This window comes from Lissotriton helveticus, chromosome 6, assembly GCF_964261635.1.
Source record: "Lissotriton helveticus chromosome 6, aLisHel1.1, whole genome shotgun sequence".
Classification (NCBI taxonomy): domain Eukaryota; kingdom Metazoa; phylum Chordata; class Amphibia; order Caudata; family Salamandridae; genus Lissotriton; species Lissotriton helveticus.
This window is the reverse complement of record NC_136067.1, coordinates 258261281-258284181: the sequence shown is the minus strand read 5'-3', so window position 1 is coordinate 258284181 and position 22901 is coordinate 258261281. Positions and strand designations below refer to the sequence as shown.

At 40.3% G+C, this 22901-nt stretch overlaps 1 protein-coding gene across 1 annotated transcript in view; it reads left to right on the top strand.

Annotated features, from left to right (window-relative positions):
• The window catches only part of MFSD2B (MFSD2 lysolipid transporter B, sphingolipid), a 320963-nt gene that overhangs the window by 119350 nt on the left and 178712 nt on the right, over window positions 1-22901 (top strand). The gene's annotated exons all lie outside the window — the stretch shown is intronic.

Below are 22901 nucleotides of genomic sequence, written 5' to 3'. Positions count from 1 at the left end.
ATATATATATTCACTGAAAAAACCATAGGTTATAGACCATATATAGTTAGGAATTAGCATTTACAAAACCTTATTTTACTCACACAAAACCATTGAAATTCCATATATAGTTAGTTGCACTAACTATATATCGCGCACCCGCAATCCACTGCTGATGATGTCACATATTACATCATTCATGACATGGTCAGTGACATCACTGATGACATCACTGATGACATCTCAAATGACATCACTGATGACATCTCACTTGACATCAATGATCACATCACTGATGATATCATTCATGTGATAATACAATGCATCTCCTCACACTCTAATATAACCTCTATTACACCCAGTGTTAAATAGAGAGTATAATTTTTGAAACCATTGACACACCAATACTAGTTACTACATACGCACTCACTGATTCCTATGTCTACACACACATTCACTCATACAATCATTCATACATACAATCACTCATCTTTACAACACTATCATATGCACTCATACACCTATACAGACACTCACACTCTGCCACTCATCCATGGAGTTACTCACACACCTAGTCAGTCCTGAAAAGAATCAATCACACTTCCATTTTCTCATCTATACAGTTAAACACAGAACACCTTACATTTTTGAAACATATACTAACACATACTTACTCTCTTATAGAATCACTGATACAAGTACACATTGATCTGCACAGAGTCACACACCTCCCAGCCAGCCATACACACACTCAGTCTCCCATACAAATACTTGTGCAACCAATAAATAACCCATATAGCTACTTATATAGCTACTGATCAACACATGCAGCAGCTTGCACAACAACAGACATACTGATGCACACTTTCAGACAGTTTAGTCACTAACCCGTGCATTCAGTAAGACGCATTTAATCACTCACTCATACAGTCAATCACGCACCTACTAAAACCTTCATTCAGACACTTATACATCCACTCATTCTTCAATATGTAAAACATATTTAAACTTTACAGAAACACATAATCACTGGATGTTGTCATCAGTGATGTCATCAGTGATGTCACTGACCATGTCATGAATGATGTAATATGTGACATCATCAGCAGTGGATTGCGGGTGCGCGATATATAGTTAGTGCAACTAACTATATATGGAATTTCAATGGTTTTGTGTGAGTAAAATAAGGTTTTGTAAATGCTAATTCCTAACTATATATGGTCTATAACCTATGGTTTTTTCAGTGAATTTCATTGGTTTTTTAACAGCTAATATCTGTAGCTGTAAAATGTATTCTTCCTTAAATCCCAAAATATATTTTATATGTTTATGAATAATTTTTTTTTAAAATATTTTTTTTCTTCGTTCCCGCTTCGCGAATCGGGAAGCTTCCCGTTAGCTGACCTTGATGCCGCGAAATAGACCGCGAGCCGGTAAACGTTTCTTTACCGCAACTGCCGCGTTAGAAAACAACATCGTGACGCCTCCCGTCCGCATGACGTTTCGCGTTGTCGCGTGATACGTCATATGACGTGCTACGTTAGCGAACTCGTACGCTTACCGAGTCGCAAAGCACAGGTTTCTGGAAGCAAACCGGGAGGCCCTGCAAAGCGCGTAACGTAAACACAGCAGGTCATGTGACTTGGTAATAACACTTTTCATTGGTTCATTTCACTTTCGGTTTCCTAATGATGTAAGACTAGGTCATATGATCTAAAATGAACACTTTTCATTGGTTGAGAACTATTTTTTTTCCCAAATGGTGAAAATCCCTCCTTCTTTCCTCACTCTGACTTTCATCATTGTGAGAGAAAGACCCTTTGTTACCAGTGAGCAATGGCTTCTTTACTAGCTTCAGCTGGTGCTTCCCCACCACCTCCACCACATCCAAGGAAGAGTGGACCACCTGCTAAAGTTATAATTCAGCAAGAAGAGGAAGAAGAGGAACAGGACGACCTAGATAATCTCCCTATTATGGCCAGAAGATCTGTTGTACCGGAAGTAACGGGACCAGAGGGCAGGGAGATGGTGCCAAATATACAAACGAGATTTCGTGAAGTAAAACAAGTCTGCGTACATTGCAGTGGATTCATTTGCTACGGAGAAAGTAGCATCACTCTGATCAACAGAGCTATTGACAATCATGCTCATGTTTGTCCGAAACTCCCCAAACAATAAATTCTTTTTTTTTGTTTTCTTGCTCCTGTTGAGCCCTTTACAATGAATCGTTTTCGTTGCCCCCTCCGAAAAAAAACCAAAAAAAATATAAAACTGTTCAGAAAAATTAAAAAAAAGTAAAAAAATGTTCAGAAAAATAATAAAAAAAATATAAAACAACAAAAACAATTTAAAAAAAAGTTCTTTTCAGAACTACCTCCCCGTTATTAAAAAATTGGTACAATATTTGCAACTGTGCCAACCTCTATTTCTCTTAGTTCGCTTCCCAGTTCGCTCCCCGGTACGCGAACCGGAAGCGAACCAAAAATTTTTTTTTAAAAAAAAGAACAGTAAGTATAAGGGAAGGAAACAGACAGTTATGTTAAAAGAAAGACAGCTATAGGGGAGTAAACTAGAGATACTATTACCCGTAATCCACTGCTGATGATGTCACATATTACATCATTCATGACATGCTCAGTGACATCATCAGCAGAGGATTGCGGGTAACAGTATCCCTAGTTTATTCCCTATAGCTGTGTTTCTTTTAACATAACTGTCTGTTTCCTTCCCTTATACTTACTGTTCTTTTAAAAAAAATTTTTTTAGATCAGTCAGAAACAGTGAAAGTAATGAAATATAAAAGACTACGTAGAATATGAGCACTGTATGCAACAACTTTGACACTTACAGAAGCCTCACCTTCTCCATGCCTCCTACACAGTTCTACATGTACATCATAAATGCAAACAGAACAGAATTAATTATACATGTTAAATGGTTTATTTTTGCTGTTCTCAGAATGTATCAAATTTCACTAAAACAGTGACTTGAAGGTATTCATCATATAACAGCGGGGAAAAAAAAACACAATCAAAATGATTGTGTTTAAAAAACCCATACAACATTACAAATCAGAATTCAGAACTCCTTAAAGTTAACTTACTTTCCATGACGGCCAAGGATGTCCTATGAACAGCTTACACTCTGTTGTGCTGTTATTACTTTCAACCCGCCACTTTCTGAAAGAAAACCTCCATCGTTTTCAAAAACATGTTACATACAATAAATGACTTCTTGCTCTCTACCACAAGTTTCAACAAGGCCAAATCTTGTCAGAGCCATGTATAACTCTTGGATTTCTTGTTAGCCAATCCCGTCTTTTCGCATTTCCGCAACTTTCAGAATTAAAATGTTGAAGATCATTTACACAATCCTGGACTAGTAATATCTTCCCCTTCTTGCTCAATCATGTTCTACATTTCCTATCACACTGATACTGCTTACTATGAAGCAGACTTACACTACCTTTATGACTAGTACAATTATTTAATTCTCTACATCACTTTTAATCACAAAGCAATGTAAAACAGTAGACAGCATTGCAGACTTACATTCTCTCTACTCCATGTTTTGATTGGCTTCTTCAATTAGCTTATAAAAAGAAATAGTTTTTCTGAACTCATTCAAAGTGCACGTATTTCTCAATAACGTCCAGTGTTATGGTAAAAAGTTATGTCTCTGTACTACACTTATCCTCAAGGCCAAATAGTGTAGGAGCCATGAGAACTTCTTGAAATTCCTCAGAGCACATCCCGAGATTCTTTCCCTAAAATTTTGGTTTTAAAAACACCAGGTAAGAGTTTTTAAGGTCATATGGCAATTTTTTTTTAAAAATTAAAACAGAATCTTAGCAGAATGACCAGCCATTTCTACACTTTAAATAAGCTGTATAATGTCCTGATGTTATTGAAGGACCATCATGATATATAATTGCTACAGTTACAAAAGTCCTTCCTGATATTGACAACTGTGAAGCCACAACATTTTTAATTAAAGTTGTCAATTTTGTTCCATCAGGCCTACATCGTTGGAACATTAAAATGACATACTGGCCATATGTTCGTATAAATAATGTGGACATCATTTCAGATTTACATTGCCTACACTCCATATTGTGATCAGCTGCTTTTACTAGCTTATTAAAAGAGACTGATTTACTGTCTGGCAAAGTTAAATATATAAATCTTTCTGAGTCTACACTAGTACTACTTGATACCCTACAGTTCTCGCAGTCATGCTGCCATTGATAAGAAAGCCCAAACAGGTGATCTACATCTACACCTTCAGCATGCAATACATCAAGCATATACATTAAAAACTCCTGACAATCTTGCTGACTATTTTGAGAGAATTGTGTTTGGCCTGAACATCTGTCTAACAGATTTCGAATTTCAAACACACTTTCTATGTTTGTTCTATCAGTGCTACATTTCTCTAACACAGAATTTAACAAACTGCAAAATCTTTGATCAGAATTGACCACAATCTCTTCTTTTACATTTTGTAGAGAAAACAAAACATTAACCACTACATTAGCATAGCAGTTGACACCAGAACTGTTTTCAAATTGAAAACCAACAACATCTTCAACAGAATCCTTTTTGTTTCTGCTTATAATTTCAGGTTCATCGACTTTTCGTCTTTTTGCTACAACCTCCCCAGTATTGGTCACATTTCTTCGTTTCCGGCCTACCACACGTTTCTCAAACAAAGGATACTGAGGCAAATGTGGCGCATACTCTCTTCTCAACCTATTGTATTCCTTAACACAATCTAGATCCGCACAAATGTTTGTGACATCACACTCAATCAAGTACAATCCCGATAAAGTCCTAACTCGTGACAATGCCACATATGCCATACCCTCCTTGAACACAGAACTGCCAATATTCACCAATGCACAGTCTACACTTAAACCTTGCGATTTATGGATTGTCACCGCATATGCCAAGCAAACAGGAAACTGCTTACGACGAACATATAAGTCTTTTACAAGCAAAAATCTAGCAGAACAACGAGCAATTAGCTGTACTTCCTCAATGCCATCAAATTTAATTTTTAAAAATTCAATTCCATCTCTATTTCTGTATTTCACAAAATCAACAACATTACCCATTGATCCATTTACCAGACCTCTTTCAACATGTAAATTCCTTCTTAAAATTATACGGCAGTTCAAGCACACATTCAGAGTCTTTTCAAAACCCGCAGTTTTAGATATACTCTTCTCTAATGAATCCAATTTTGTTTTCAGATTCTCAGACAAAATAATTGTTGATCCCATATGCTCTACTCTGTCAATAGCTTCCAATTTCACAATCTCTTGCTTTTCTAAATGCAACATTTTGTTGTTGAATTTGGCACATTCTGCAAGAGTTGGCATCAAACATATTCCAGATTTTTTCTCAGTAACTTTCTGAAAAATATTCTCAGGCACAACATCTTCGTCTGGATATAAATTTGTCAGTAATCGTGCATGTAAAGCTTCTTTCCCATGCTCGGTCACTTTTCCAATTCTAACATCTTGTAGAATAGTCTTGTAAACTTCATCCTTTGCCTGACGCATATTTTCATGCAGTTCAGCATAATTGAAGTTTAACCATATATTGACGTTGCCAATACTCCCTAAGCACTTCCTGGTATCTTCATGCGTGAGCATTTTGAACACAGGTTGCCCTTTCACTGGTGTCAGCTGCAGAAGATCTCCGAAAACAATGATGTGTTTGCCACCAAATAACACATCATACTCTGTTTTGAGAACTTCTTGCATTCTCAAATGCACAAAGGCAAGCATGACATTGGAAACCATGCTTACTTCGTCAATGATAAGAAGTTTCATTTTCCTCAAGACTCTTGAAACTTCAAAACAAGCATCTCCAGATAGCTTGTGATATTCTAATTTGTTGTCATGCTCCACTGGCAGCATCAGTAAACGATGTAAAGTAATCCCTTTAATGTTATGTGCTGCCAGTCCAGTTGGAGCGGTGACAACACAAGACAGCGATGACTCTGTCCTTTCCTGCAAATAACATGAAATTGCTTTAATAAGGAAACTTTTTCCAGTTCCCGCTTCTCCACTCACGTACAGTCGGACAGGCTTCAACGACGTACATGAGCACTCTTTCTTATCATGACTTAATCCATGATCAATTTGCATGGTAAGTTCGTCATATATTTTCCTCTGCTCAACGTTGAGTTGTCTTTCCAACTCTTCTAAGTTAACCGCATCCTCCTGAGCATGTGCCATGGCTCTTTCCACTTCATTCATAGCAGTGGCAGCTTCATTTTCGATAAGAGGTCCTCCTAGTGGATCCTGACTCAATGAAGCAGAACTCTGACTGTCCTGAGAACTGTCTCTGGCAATCTCGGCTGCAATCGTTGCTTCCTGCTCAATTTCCACATTCAACATTTCTACATATTTGGGAAAAGCAGGACATTCTATGGTCTCCTTGGCAGCATTGAATGAGTCTTCGTAACAAAGGAAATCTCCAAGCAGTTCCTCTTCTGCACGCCAAGGCTTAAAAAGTTGCAAAAGTGCTAAATAGAAAAACTCCTTTTTTGCAGGAGATTCGCCACTCAATTTTCGATGGTTTATCAAGTGGCATTTTCTTTGCTTGACCAGACATCCCTCACTTCCTATTACAGCATACACTCCTTTCTCAGTATCTTCTTTGATGTTCCTCTTGAATATGTAATTTTGCAGAACCTCATACAGACAAACATTCTCGAGGTGACTGCTTCGATTTGGATAATATGTATCCAACATGTTGCTCTTCAAAATGTCGGTACTGTTTGGCTCCTTTTCCGCCAAATACTCAATTTCCCGCACAGGTTTCAGAACTCGATTACGCGTTGCAGCAAGACCAACACTCGCCCAAACGATACTCCTGGACTTGGCATAGAGACTTGCTGAAGACAACCGGTCAGAACATTCGTAAGCTCCGATTTCTCGATGCGACAACATCTTCAGACTGAAACTGTACAACTTCTTGCTGAGGCTCTTTTCATGGGAAATGTCCTCCCACATATCCTTCAATTCTGTCTTCTCTTTTTTGGTGATGTAAGATGTCACATACCGAGCCACAGCCATACAGTTATCAGCCACAAACTGTATATCCATGTTAGCATTCCACATGGACAAAATCACCGGGTTGTAGTCGTTGATGTACTTAGACTCTTCGTTCCTCTTCAAATTGTATGTGTTTTTAGGTGATTTCTTCATCACATTATGTCGCAGCGAAGACATCAAACTGTTCACTCTTCCTTTAGAAATCACCGATCGTGGAAAGCCGAAACGACATTTGGTGTAGAACTTGTCTTTGTTCCGGAATTTACGACGACAGTACTTTCCACATCGATGGCTTTGGAAACGTAGAACTTTTTCTCTTAGGCTTTTTTTCTCCTTTGCGTTTGGAACAGCACACGTAGAATACTGTTCTATGAAACTCATCACTGAGTCGTCTGCATCCGTTCCAAATTTAGGTGCATCCTTGATCCACAGCAACATATGTATATGAGGAGCACCTCTTGCTTGGTACTCCTTCCTCCAGAAGAAATCCAACACCTCTCCAAGAGGTGGATTCTTCTTATTCATGATGAAAGACATCATACCTTCAAATCTATGATTGAAGTACCTACATACATTGACTGGATCCAAAGAGCACAGTTCTCCGGGTGTCTTGAATTCGATGTTTTCTACGTTAGCATTTGCCTCTCGTAGAAATTCAAGTAAGTCTTCCCAGCCATACTCAGCACAGCTCAAAGTGAGGAACCATGTGGGAGTTCCTAAGTTCCTCAGCATACATTTTAAATCACCATGACGACGGTACCAGTACTCATTAGTACCACGCTGACACGCCATGAGATTAATCAGGTGAGAATCCAAAATACTGTCTTGGACATTGACTTTATCCATAAAGTCACTTGCCGAGATGTTTTGCATGTGTATACCACTTTTCAAGATGTGGTTCACTGCATATGACAGTCCAGACAGATCGCTTTCAAACAGGAGATGAAACAAATAAGGAATGCATTGTCGAAACCTAGGATCTCCTGCATACAATCGCAAAGTCCGGTATTCAGAAGCAGGAATTTGATGAGGTCGCTCATCATATCTTCCTCCCTGACCTGTTGGAAAAAGCTGTGGGAAACACCGAGCTTCCAAACTTTTCTCCCAAACACTAATGGGACTCCCTTTCGCTTGTTTCATTTGAAACAACTCAATAGCATTCCCCATGACTTCCTTGGAATGCAAAGGATGAACACTATAATGTTCATATATTTCTTCACTAGTACAGGGTTCTACTTTCTCAATTTGACCAGCACACAAATCGCTATCCTCTTCCTCACTTACTTCCTCTTCTGCAACATATACATTTTTATAGTATTTATTATATTTTTTCAAATACAATGTTGCCCTTTTGACTTTCCTAACATCTACTAAATCTTGCCATATTTTCTTATTCTTTGTCGGAACCCCATTAACTAAGATAACAAGAGGTTCCTCTTCCACTTTTTCTACTCCAATTGTGTTAATGTTTTTCTTCAAATCTAGAGGCAAATAAACAACTCTTCCCTTTAATCCTCTCTGTAAATCTGATGGAGGCAATTTCCCTGTCTTTGGCTCCATTCTTACAATAGCCTGAAAGGGATGGATACTTTGAATCAAAATAGATTCATAAGTATTTAAATCCTTCAATTCAGAAGGAATCTCAACCAATTCCAGATTATTATGAACTGCTCTAGCAGGCATCTGGTTTTGATTTAATTTGTTACAACAATAAGTACACACACGTTGATCCAATCCCAAATCAAAACAATTTTCTACCATCAAGTATGTTGTAAAATCCTTCCATTCACTATTATTTTCCCTTTCACTTTTTCCATATAAATCCACTAACTTAGTCTGATTCTTATAATAAGTGCGTCGACAACACACACAAGTGAAATTTGGCCTCTCACTTGATTTCACCTCAAACGTCGCAATTTCCCTCTGGAAATTATCTGTACTGGAAACCTGTACACTATCTTCCACATTACTCTCTTCTTCTTGGTCAATTTCAACATTCTCCTCTTTACTTCCAAAGTAACAAAACTCAATTTCTTCACATATATTCTTCACATCTATTTCAGAACCATGCAAAAGAGCAGCGCATAATTGTTTAAGCATAATTGCTGGACTCTTAGCATAATACAACATTCTAACTAATTTCCTCACTTTATTATGATGCACTGCTAGCATCCTGAAATGATGAAAAACACTCTGGCATACTCTCCTGGAAAGACAAGCCAGTGAATGACCATGCAAACCTATCACTTCTCTCACTCTGCAAGGATCTAATTCTTGCAACAACTTCATTTTCTGCTTCAAACTTTTCTTACTAAATGACCGTATAAAATCACAAAGCAAATTGATGGAATCCTGTCGTACACTGCAAATACTACTACACTTCCAGGTGTACACAGGACCCTTAGGACGTCTCCCTAAAACCTCATTACCTAACACCTCTTCTATCTCTGTTCTCACAAGTTTTTCTTTTTCAACTGGACAACCATCTTTCACTTCATAAGCTCGACCACTGGTGTCAACTGCATGCACCAAATCATTATCCTGGAAATAACTCTCCTCATTAAAAAATGCCTCAGAGCTTGAACTATGCATCCATTCTCCAGAAAAAACTTCACAAAAATTACTACGATTAACTATTCTCTTCCATCTACTATTTCTTTTGAAATCATAAATTACCTTGTTTAGCTTCCTAATTCTATTGATTGTCAAAATAAATAACTTACGTTTAATTTCAAATGCCTGATCAATAACTTTCTCAACTATTTTTTTTCTCTTATAAAAAACCACTTTCTGCTGACCTTTCTTAATATTTTTTAACAAATTCCCAATTATCCTGTGGCGGAACATTCGTTTACGAATATCCCTAAACTGTTGTTTCCTTCTACTTTCATGCATAGAGTTATCTCTTACTCTAGCAGTAACATTTCTCATTGGCCTTTCCTTACCATTTGAATTCTTTCTCCTTTTCTGGACTGAAACATTTTCTGTAGTAATATTTTTTTTACTACACATATTTCTTATGACTGTTTTTCGACTCTTACCCGGTGCTTTCTTGGTGACTTGACAAATCTTTTTGTTAGAGGACTGCTGCATTATTCCATGGTCCTGCTGTCTTTGACGTTTTGCAGCCTTTCTTACTCTTTCTTTGCTAGGCATCCTAAAATCTTGAAATAATCGGCAGTTGAATCTGTGGTAAAATATAATAAAAAATGTTATTAACCACTATTACCCAACAGTAAATTAATAACAGTCATCAAAAACTTAACACACTACTTAAGTATATAATATACTGAAGCCTATCTCCAATTTTTCACTGAACAGGACTCATCTCTTCTTAACCTTGGATAAACCTCACCTACTCTGTGTCCCCTGCACATAATTAAATGTAAAGGGGCAGATTTATATTAACTAGCACATCCCCAGGGATGCACCAGTTAACGTGCACCGCTGCTCTGCCACCCACGGTGTGCCGCATTTACAATCAGATAGGACAAAGCTACATCAAAACCCTGCGCCTGCTTGAAGCAGGCATAGATCTTGACGCAGGTAGGCTGAAAGCTAAAGCAACAACTAAGTGTCGTGTGCAGAAGTTACAAAAAAGGAAAAATGGCGTTTAAACCAGTAATGAGACCATGCTAACGTAATACAGAGTAAAAATATCCAGGATCTACATCAGTTTGGGGTTCACGAACCTGGCAGGTACAAGGCACTGAGGCTTTCCACCGTGCATGTCTCATCCCAAAACATATGTTGTTTGTGAATGAAACAATTTTCCAGACCAAATGCTTTGCATTGGCTACTTCTAAAAAATTAAACACCCCTACTATCCCGGAGTTAGAGGAATATGATGGTTGGAGTAATTTTACTCGTTGTCTATTAAAGATTTACAGGCCCTACTCCGTAATTCTTCCTTTAACATTTCCAGTATAAATCCAAAAGGTTGACTGCTTTGGCAACGTGCCTTATCCACGGTTTAATAACGCTGCCTTTTGCTTTATATAAGTTTTCAAATTGTATGAAATATATACCAATAGGTCGTTATTAACCTTTAGGTAGTGGTTTTCTTCATGAAGTCTGGTCGCTTCCATACACATACAGATTTTCAAAGATGATCAAGAACTTTATCTGAATGGAGAGGAATGCACTGAGACGCCAGATCATTCACTAATGTGTAGGCACATACAGTTACACGGTTCATGCAACAAACACCGACCAAATATGGCTTGCGTGTTGCAAGGCACACCAGTTCCTGCTATCATCCCCACGTTCAAGTTCTTGGAAAATGGTAGTTATTTGATGCTCAATAATGAAGATTGTTCTGGGTTAATTAAAAGTATTCATTTTATCGTAACAGTAAATGAACGGGTTATTTGCTGCAGAAATGTTCTATTTCCTCCCACACATGAACATAGGGAGTTTTCAATCTGGCCACAAATACCAACCTTGGGAGCACATTTCAACGGCATGGCAAGAATAAGAGCTATTTTGTCTCAGAGAGAGGTGACCTTGAGTTCGGCCCGTGAAACTTTCGTGCTTCACACAGCGAACACCCGTACAGAGGTGCAGACCCTTTTAAATACAGATTCGCCTTTCCATTTCAGCAAGATGGTTCGGACTATCTCTAACGCGTCCTCCACAAAGGGCCTGGCGCACTTTTTTAAAGTTGTTACCAGTGGTCTCGTGACTTCATTTGAGAAAATCTTTGGAGTCATCCCTGCTTTCTTACATTCTATTTTTTCCACTCTGCTTCGTGGATTCCCATTTTTACTTGCATTACCAGCGGACGCTCTTGTGCTTTTTTACATTTTTAAATATGGATGTCCCTCCTGTGCAAGCTCCCGCCCTGCAGCTGCTGACACTGTTCCGCAATCGCATGCTAGAATATTATGGCACAATGCCGTTGGCGATATTAAGCACGGCATATGGATTATCTTTTCTATGCTGATGTGATTCCTTCAAATCTAAGACACTAAAGTATCGGCACGCCCTAAACCAACACAAAGAGACCTCCTTAGCAAATAATATATTATGTGTATTAGGGAGGGTGAGATATAAGCAGCCGCGGGCCGTGGAGGGAGTTACGGTGGGGCAGGGATGCGGGGAGGGGGAGGGGCAGGGTGGAGCCCTCTCCACCCTGCCCCTCCCCCTCCCCGCCTCCCTGCCCCACCGTAACTCCCTCCACGGCCCGCGGCTGCTTATAAGTGTTGCTAACTCTTATTCATTTACAGCATGTTAACATACTGTCACCATTCGCTTTTTATGTACTATTGACTATGCTGGTAATTTTGCTACTGATAATATGTGTACTTGTATAATCTAAGATACTACGCCTGAGAAGACGGCATTAGTAAATAAACATTTCAAATACACATGTGTTCTTCTTAACTCCATGTTCTCGTTTCTAAGAAATATATAACGACCGACTGTTCATGAGTTCCACGTATCCTGAGGTACTATAAGTTCATATTCTGGATTGTCTAAACATTGAGAGTTTGTTATATCCAATGTGACACTGTACCTAGCTTGCTAAGGGGTTTTGATTACTAAGGTGAGTTTTGGGACACCCTAATTCGCCGAGGTTCCAATCCTCTGTCCACAGTTCTGTGTCAGAACAGAAACCCTGCGACAGGGGCACCCCTCAACCTTACTGGAGCTTCATCACACTTGCGATACAACTCCAGCAATGCGCCAACTTTACGGCACAAATACGTCACGCATCTGTGCTGTTTTTGCCCCATAATGCGCCGCATTGTAAATGCAGCACACCATGGGTGTCGGAACAGCGGCACAGAATGACTAACACATCCCTGGTGATGCGCCAGTCATCATAAATCTATCCCTATGCTTCTTATCTTGTTAGAGATAAACCGCCATATGTATCATCAAAGTTTTTTGCATTTCCTAAATAGCGAACTTTAAGGAATAAATAGCGATTCTTTACCATTCCTAGTTTGCGATGACCTATTTGCTAATTACAAATTACCCATTCATTTCCATGCAGCAGGAGGCCCATAGGAATGAAGGTGCAATTTGCGATTAGCAATTACCTCATCGCAAATTACGAATTTTTCCGACGGTGCAGGGGTGTCTCAAGAACACCCTGCTGCACCCCTGAAAAAGAAATTTGGGGTCATATGGCGCACATAAATTTTGAAAACATTCCTTTACCTCAAAAACGATTTTCAACTCATAATTTGAAAACACTGCACATGGGGAAATGACTTAAAATGTCCTTAAGACACATAAAAGCATTTTTTGATTGCCTTTGCAGCATGTTTCAGTCACCTTCAACATGCCTATGTAACGGAAACATTCAAAATCTAAATTTGCCATGCACAGGTGGGAGCATATTTACAAGCAATTTGCTCCACAGACAAACTTCTTACATTGAAATGGGAAAAATAACATCAGAGACTCTCAATTACCTTATAAAGAAGCAGACACCATTATGTCCTTCTCATCAATATTAAAACCATTGCTTTTTCTCAAAAACGATTTACAAGTCATAATTTGAAAACACTCCACAGCTCCTATGCACATAAAAGCCCTGTCAGTACTAATACTTCACATTTTCTCCAATTACAATTTCTCAAAGAAACAAAATCTATTTGTGAAACACTTGAGACAAAGCAACATTTGAAAAACACAACTTTCTTCATAATTTTCTCCTTAAAGCACACTATTTTCTATCTAAATTAAAGAAATCTTTTCTCACCTTAGCAAATACTTTGAGTTTCAAAACAGTCTCAGAAACACACCAATTTGTCTTCAGCAGAGCAAAAGGTATGCACTCGAGAGTCTGCAGCTATCAAAAGCACAGAAATGCTGTAATTCCTCACACATATCTCTCATGTCACCCAATCAAAACTCTTCCCTCACTTTTTTTCAAAGCAAAACCCTTCCCCCCTCTGCCCCCTCTCTGCTTTTTCTGCATAGCAACCACCTCTTGCAAGACCTCTCACACAACAATGTTGCAATTGAACTCTGAACTCTCAGTGCACCTGCATATCCAGAGCATTCTTTCATTTAATGATTTTTTCTTCGCCACTCAAAATACATCTTTCAACGAACTCATCCATGCACACTAACTTTCTGTTTTCAGCAATCAAAATCCACCAATCACTCTTACTGCTTCATTAACACAGAAACTCCTCAGTTTTTTTCATTTTACACTCTCATTTTTTCAACTGCCATTTCATTGCCACACTTCATCTGACTGCAGCAGAACCTTCTCTCACCATGTTTTCTGTCTGGATTGTTGGACATAGTTACATATATTGGGCTCAAAGGTACGCTGAAAACAGGAATTTACCTAACCTCAATTTACAAGATGTGGAAATTAAGTGGTTTGGCCACAGAGGATTAAAATGTCACCAATTGATACCATTGGTGAAAACCTTTATGCATTTGCCAAAACCTGACCTGTTAATTGTGCACTGTGGAGGTAATGATTTGGGCAGTTTGACTGGGGTAGGTCTGGAAATGCTTTTAAAGGACACCTTTGAGCAATTGATGGCACTTTTTCCTCAGACTGCCTTGGTATATTCAAATATATGCCAAGGACAGAAATGGAGGTGGTCGAACCAATTTTGTCCACAAATTGAGAAATCGAGGAAGCATGTAAACAAATCTCTTTCAGCTTACATGAGAGACCATGGAATGGGCTCCCTGTACAACAATAACTTGCGTTACTACATGCAAGATATCTACAGAGGAGATGGAGTTCACTTCTCAGATGAGGGCAACAGAGTTTTCACTCTGCATTTATAAGACTGTGCATTGGTACCTACTTATAAGTACCTAAATGTACCATAAACCCAAAAGCTCTTCTCAGAGCTACCCTACATCTGATCACTCACAATTATTATTTTACTCTAACTTTTTTCACTAATTTTCAAGAAAGTACGCTCCCCAGAACGCTTCCCGGTTCGCGAACCGGGCGCACTCCACGCAAAAAAACTAAAAAAACGGTATATTTTTTTTTGCCCTGCGAGACCCTTTCAAAGCCTCCACATCAAACCTAGGGGGTCAGGGACGATCTACTGTGCCCCCTTATGGTCATTTGCCCCTTCGCTTTGGCCTCCTCTTGTCTCTCGATCCTACCGAGAGACAAGATGGCGGCCGCTACGGACTGTTTGGAATGTTTACAGACGCCGAAAAACCAATCAGCTTCGCAAACCTCCGTAACGCGAAAAGTACGCGAAGCGGAGCGCTGTTACAGATATATATCTTTTTTTGAACGTTAATTTCTCAAAATCCACTGGAGCACATATATTGAGACCTAGCAAAGGCACATCGGGCTACCAGTCCCTACAATTTTGCCAAGTTTCGTGCAAATCCATTCAGCCGTTCGATTATTATTATTTTTATTTTTTTTGCCCCGCGGGGCCCTTTTAAAACCTCCACATCAAACGTAGGGGGTCAGCGAGGATCTACTATTCCCCCTTATGGTCATTTGCCCCTTCGCTTTGGCCTCCTCTTGTCTCTCGATCCTACCGAGAGACAAGATGGCGGCCGCTACGGACTGTTTGGAATGTTGACAGACGCCGGAGAACCAATCAGCTTCGCTTCACAAAGCTCCGTTGCGCGAAAAGTACGCGTCCTGGGACGCTGCCAGGTCCGCTGTTACAGATATATATCTTTTTTTAAACGTTAATTTCTCAAAATCCACTGGAGCACATATATTGAGACCTACAAAAGGCACATCGGGCTACCAGTCCCTACAATTTTGCCAAGTTTCGTGCAAATCCATTCAGCCGTTCGGGCTAAAAGTGAGGCCAACCGCCCTATGGAAATTAACATGGGAAAAACGCGTTTTGGGACCCCCCTTTTTTCTCGGCCCCCCCTTGACGAACCCCCCCAAAATTTTCAGGGGCTGCTCAGAAACAAAATGTGCCATTTTCCTGAAAATTTCAGCCAATTCCGTCCACAAACGCCAAAGTTATTAGACATAGAATTTTCAAAAATCCCATAGAGAAAAAATCCTAACTATATATACCTACTGGCGACCGCCAGTAGGTAATATATATATATACATACACACTTACTTTCACAAGAGTTAGAGTTTTGTAGGCGATATTCTGGCTATGATATTGTTCTACAAAAATATCATAGCCAGAATATCGCCTACAAAACTCTAACTCTTATGAAAGTAAGTGTGTATGTATATATACATACACACTTACTTTCACAAGAGTTAGAGTTTTGTAGGCGATATTCTGGCTATGATATTTTTGTAGAACAATATTTAAAAGTTGGTATTCTGGTAGTATACCTTGCCTGGTGACCTAGCTAGATATGTATATATGTATATTACCTACTGGCGATAGCCAGTAGGTATATATAGTTAGGATTTTTTTCCTATGGGATTTTTGAAAATTCTATGTCGAATAACTTTGGCGTTTGAGGACAGAATTGGCTGAAATTTTCAGGAAAATGGAACATTTTGTTTCTGAGCAGCCCCTGCAAATTTGGGGGGGTTTCGTCAAGGGGGGGCCGAGAAAAAAGGGGGGTCCCAAAACGTGTTTTTCCCATGCAATTTTCCATAGGGCGGTTGGCCTCACTTTTAGCCCGAACGGCTGAATGGATTTACACCAAACTTGGCAAAATTGTAGGGACTGGTAGCCCGATGTGCCTTTGCTATGTCTCAAGATATAGGCTCCAGTGGTTTTTATGAAAATTAACTTTGAAAAATATATATTGGGCTACATTGGGCTATATATATGTTGGAGCCCAAATGTAGCCCAATGTAGCCCAATGTAGCCCAATGTAGCCCAAAGATGGCCACCAGAGACAAACAAAACAAATGTAGCCCAAATATCAGCCAGATGTAGCCCAACTATAGCCCAATGACAGAATGTCCCAGAGTGTTCTAAAGAACAACTAGAGTGCTAACAGTCCTACTTATTACAAAGGTATGGCACACCTGAAGCCATCTTGATTGGAATAAAGTGGTAACTCTTAAAACATTTAATTTAAAAAGGAACAAAATGAGGGGGTTCATTTTGCCATAGAAAGTATGATTAGCGAATATATGATGAAATCCCGCATACCATCAGTCCGCAAAAAAAATCCTGCATGTACTATTAGGCCGCAAATGAAAATAACGAAAACTTTTAGAACGAATATGCCTTTAGCATACACTAAACAACTAAACTACCCTAAACTCTAAAACACTACCCCCAGCATGACCCTACACTACACAAACAGTACAACACTACCCTAAACCCTAAAACACTACCCCCAGCATGACCCTACACTACACAAACACTACCCTAAACCCTAAAACACTACCCCCAGCATGACCCTACACTACGCAAACACTACAACACTACCCAAAACCCTAAAACACTACACCCCAGCATGACCCTACACTACGCAAACACTACAACACTACCCTAAACCCTAAAACACTACCCCCAGCATGACCCTACACTACACAAACACTACAACACAACCCTAAACCCTAAAACACTACCCCCAGCATGACCCTACACTACACAAACACTACAACACTACCCTAAACCCTAAAACACTACCCCCAGCATGACCCTACACTACACAAACACTACAACACAACCCTAAACCCTAAAACACTACACCCCAGCGTGACCCTACACTACGCAAACACTACAACACTACCCTAAACCCTAAAACACTACCCCCAGCATGACCCTACACTACGCAAACACTACAACACTACGCAAAACCCTAAAACACTACACCCCAGCATGACCCTACACTACGCAAACACTACAACACTACCCTAAACCCTAAAACACTACCCCCAGCATGACCCTACACTACACAAACACTACAACACTACCCTAAACCCTAAAACACTACCCCCAGCATGACCCTACACTACGCAAACACTACAACACTACCCTAAACCCTAAAACACTACCCCCAGCATTACCCTACACTACGCAAACACTACAACACTACCCAAAACCCTAAAACACTACACCCCAGCATGACCCTACACTACGCAAACACTACAACACTACCCTAAACCCTAAAACACTACCCCCAGCATGACCCTACACTACGCAAACATTACAACACTACCCTAAACCCTAAAACACTACCCCCAGCATGACCCTACACTACGCAAACACTACAACACTACCCAAAACCCTAAAACACTACACCCCAGCATGACCCTACACTACGCAAACACTACAACACTGCCCTAAACCCTAAAACACTACCCCCAGCATGACCCTACACTACGCAAACACTACAACACTACCCTAAACCCTAAAACACTACCCCCAGCATGACCCTACACTACGCAAACACTACAACACTACCCTAAACCCTAAAACACAACCCCCAGCATGACCCTACACTACGCAAACACTACAACACTACCCTAAACCCTAAAACACTACCCCCAGCATGACCCTACACTACGCAAACACTACAACACTACCCTAAACCCTAAAACACTACCCCCAGCATGACCCTACACTACGCAAACACTACAACACTACCCTAAACCCTAAAACACTACACCCCAGCATGACCCTACACTACGCAAACACTACAACACTACCCTAAACCCTAAAACACTACCCCCAGCATGACCCTACACTACGCAAACACTACAACACTACCCTAAACCCTAAAACACTACACCCAGCATGACCCTACACTACGCAAACACTACAACACTACCCTAAACCCTAAAACACTACCCCCAGCATGACCCTACACTACGCAAACACTACAACACTACCCAAAACCCTAAAACACTACCCTCAGCATGACCCTACACTACGCAACCACTACAACACTACTCTACACCCTAAAACACTACCCCCAGCATGACCCTACACTACGCAAACACTACAACACTACCCTAAACCCTAAAACACTAGCCCCAGCATGACCCTACACTACGCAAACACTACAACACAACCCTAAACCCTAAAACACTACCCCCAGCATGACCCTACACTAAACAACCACCACAACTCTACACTACACTAACACAACACTACACTACACAACACTACACTACACAATCACTAACCCACGAAAAAATTAACACAAACCCACTTACCTCTCTCGTCATCGTGGTTTTCACAACGCAAATGCATTTACCATACATGCCTTTAAAACGTAATTCTTTGTAAAGGCATGTGCGATAAATGCACATGCGTTTTGAAAAAATGCGGGATAATGGTATGCGAGGTCAATGACCTTGCGGGATAATGGTATGCGGACTGAAAGTCTGCGGGATAAAAAATGCGGGAAAATGGCTGCAAACCATGATTAGCAGCAGACTTCCCTGGTGAGCACTAGCTTTACTACAGTGATCTAATGAGCAACTAGAGTGCTAACATTCAGAATTTATGGCAAATGTGTGACACATCTGAATGCCTTCTTGATAGAACCAAAGTAAACAAGCATTGAAAATGCAATAGATCTCGCCCTCGTTTAAGTTAAAGCCATTCTGTTTGTAATGAGGTGGCTTTTTAGCTTTGCTTTTATTAGTGTTTTTAAAACTTTCATGTAAATAACATGCATATGTATGCATATATGTATATGTATGCATGCATTTATATTTATATAGATATGCAGATTATATAGGTTTATATATGTATATTACCTACTGGCGATAGCCAGTGGGTATATATAGTTAGGATTTTTTCTCTATGGGATTTCTGAAAATTCTATGTCTAAAAACTTTGGCGTTTGTGGACGGAATTGGCTGAAATTTTCAGGAAAATGGCACATTTTGTTTCTGAGCAGCCCTTGAAAATTTGGGGGGGTTTCGTCAAGGGGGGGCCGAGAAAAAAGGGGGGTCCCAAAACGCGTTTTTCACATTCATTTTTCCATAGGGCGGTTGGACTCACTTTTAGCTCGAACGGCTGAATAGATTTCCATGAAACTTGGCAAAATTGTAGGGACTGGTAGCCCGATGTGCCTTTGCTATGTCTCAAGATATAGGCTCCAGTGGTTTTTATGAAAATTAACTTTGAAAAATATATATTGGGCTACATTGGGCTATATATATGTTGGAGCCCAAATGTAGCCCAATGTAGCCCAATGTAGCCCAATGTAGCCCAAAGATGGCCACCAGAGACAAAAAAAACAAATGTAGCCCAAATATCAGCCAGATGTAGCCCAACTATAGCCCAATGACAGAATGTCCCAGAGTGTTCTAAAGAACAACTAGAGTGCTAACAGTCCTACTTATTACAAAGGTATGGCACACCTGAAGCCATCTTGATTGGAATAAAGTGGTAACTCTTAAAACATTTAATTTAAAAAGGAACAAAATGAGGGGGTTCATTTTGCCATAGAAAGTATGATTAGCGAATATATGATGAAATCCCGCATACCATCAGTCCGCAAAAAAAATCCTGCATGTACTATTAGGCCGCAAATGAAAATAACGAAAACTTTTAGAACGAATATGCCTTTAGCATACACTAAACAACTAAACTACCCTAAACTCTAAAACACTACCCCCAGCATGACCCTACACTACACAAACAGTACAACACTACCCTAAACCCTAAAACACTACCCCCAGCATGACCCTACACTACACAAACACTACCCTAAACCCTAAAACACTACCCCCAGCATGACCCTACACTACGCAAACACTACAACACTACCCAAAACCCTAAAACACTACACCCCAGCATGACCCTACACTACGCAAACACTACAACACTACCCTAAACCCTAAAACACTACCCCCAGCATGACCCTACACTACACAAACACTACAACACAACCCTAAACCCTAAAACACTACCCCCAGCATGACCCTACACTACACAAACACTACAACACTACCCTAAACCCTAAAACACTACCCCCAGCATGACCCTACACTACACAAACACTACAACACAACCCTAAACCCTAAAACACTACACCCCAGCGTGACCCTACACTACGCAAACACTACAACACTACCCTAAACCCTAAAACACTACCCCCAGCATGACCCTACACTACGCAAACACTACAACACTACGCAAAACCCTAAAACACTACACCCCAGCATGACCCTACACTACGCAAACACTACAACACTACCCTAAACCCTAAAACACTACCCCCAGCATGACCCTACACTACACAAACACTACAACACTACCCTAAACCCTAAAACACTACCCCCAGCATGACCCTACACTACGCAAACACTACAACACTACCCTAAACCCTAAAACACTACCCCCAGCATTACCCTACACTACGCAAACACTACAACACTACCCAAAACCCTAAAACACTACACCCCAGCATGACCCTACACTACGCAAACACTACAACACTACCCTAAACCCTAAAACACTACCCCCAGCATGACCCTACACTACGCAAACATTACAACACTACCCTAAACCCTAAAACACTACCCCCAGCATGACCCTACACTACGCAAACACTACAACACTACCCAAAACCCTAAAACACTACACCCCAGCATGACCCTACACTACGCAAACACTACAACACTGCCCTAAACCCTAAAACACTACCCCCAGCATGACCCTACACTACGCAAACACTACAACACTACCCTAAACCCTAAAACACTACCCCCAGCATGACCCTACACTACGCAAACACTACAACACTACCCTAAACCCTAAAACACAACCCCCAGCATGACCCTACACTACGCAAACACTACAACACTACCCTAAACCCTAAAACACTACCCCCAGCATGACCCTACACTACGCAAACACTACAACACTACCCTAAACCCTAAAACACTACCCCCAGCATGACCCTACACTACGCAAACACTACAACACTACCCTAAACCCTAAAACACTACACCCCAGCATGACCCTACACTACGCAAACACTACAACACTACCCTAAACCCTAAAACACTACCCCCAGCATGACCCTACACTACGCAAACACTACAACACTACCCTAAACCCTAAAACACTACACCCAGCATGACCCTACACTACGCAAACACTACAACACTACCCTAAACCCTAAAACACTACCCCCAGCATGACCCTACACTACGCAAACACTACAACACTACCCAAAACCCTAAAACACTACCCCCAGCATGACCCTACACTACGCAACCACTACAACACTACTCTACACCCTAAAACACTACCCCCAGCATGACCCTACACTACGCAAACACTACAACACTACCCTAAACCCTAAAACACTAGCCCCAGCATGACCCTACACTACGCAAACACTACAACACAACCCTAAACCCTAAAACACTACCCCCAGCATGACCCTACACTAAACAACCACCACAACTCTACACTACACTAACACAACACTACACTACACAACACTACACTACACAATCACTAACCCACGAAAAAATTAACACAAACCCACTTACCTCTCTCGTCATCGTGGTTTTCACAACGCAAATGCATTTACCATACATGCCTTTAAAACGTAATTCTTTGTAAAGGCATGTGCGATAAATGCACATGCGTTTTGAAAAAATGCGGGATAATGGTATGCGAGGTCAATGACCTTGCGGGATAATGGTATGCGGACTGAAAGTCTGCGGGATAAAAAATGCGGGAAAATGGCTGCAAACCATGATTAGCAGCAGACTTCCCTGGTGAGCACTAGCTTTACTACAGTGATCTAATGAGCAACTAGAGTGCTAACATTCAGAATTTATGGCAAATGTGTGACACATCTGAATGCCTTCTTGATAGAACCAAAGTAAACAAGCATTGAAAATGCAATAGATCTCGCCCTCGTTTAAGTTAAAGCCATTCTGTTTGTAATGAGGTGGCTTTTTAGCTTTGCTTTTATTAGTGTTTTTAAAACTTTCATGTAAATAACATGCATATGTATGCATATA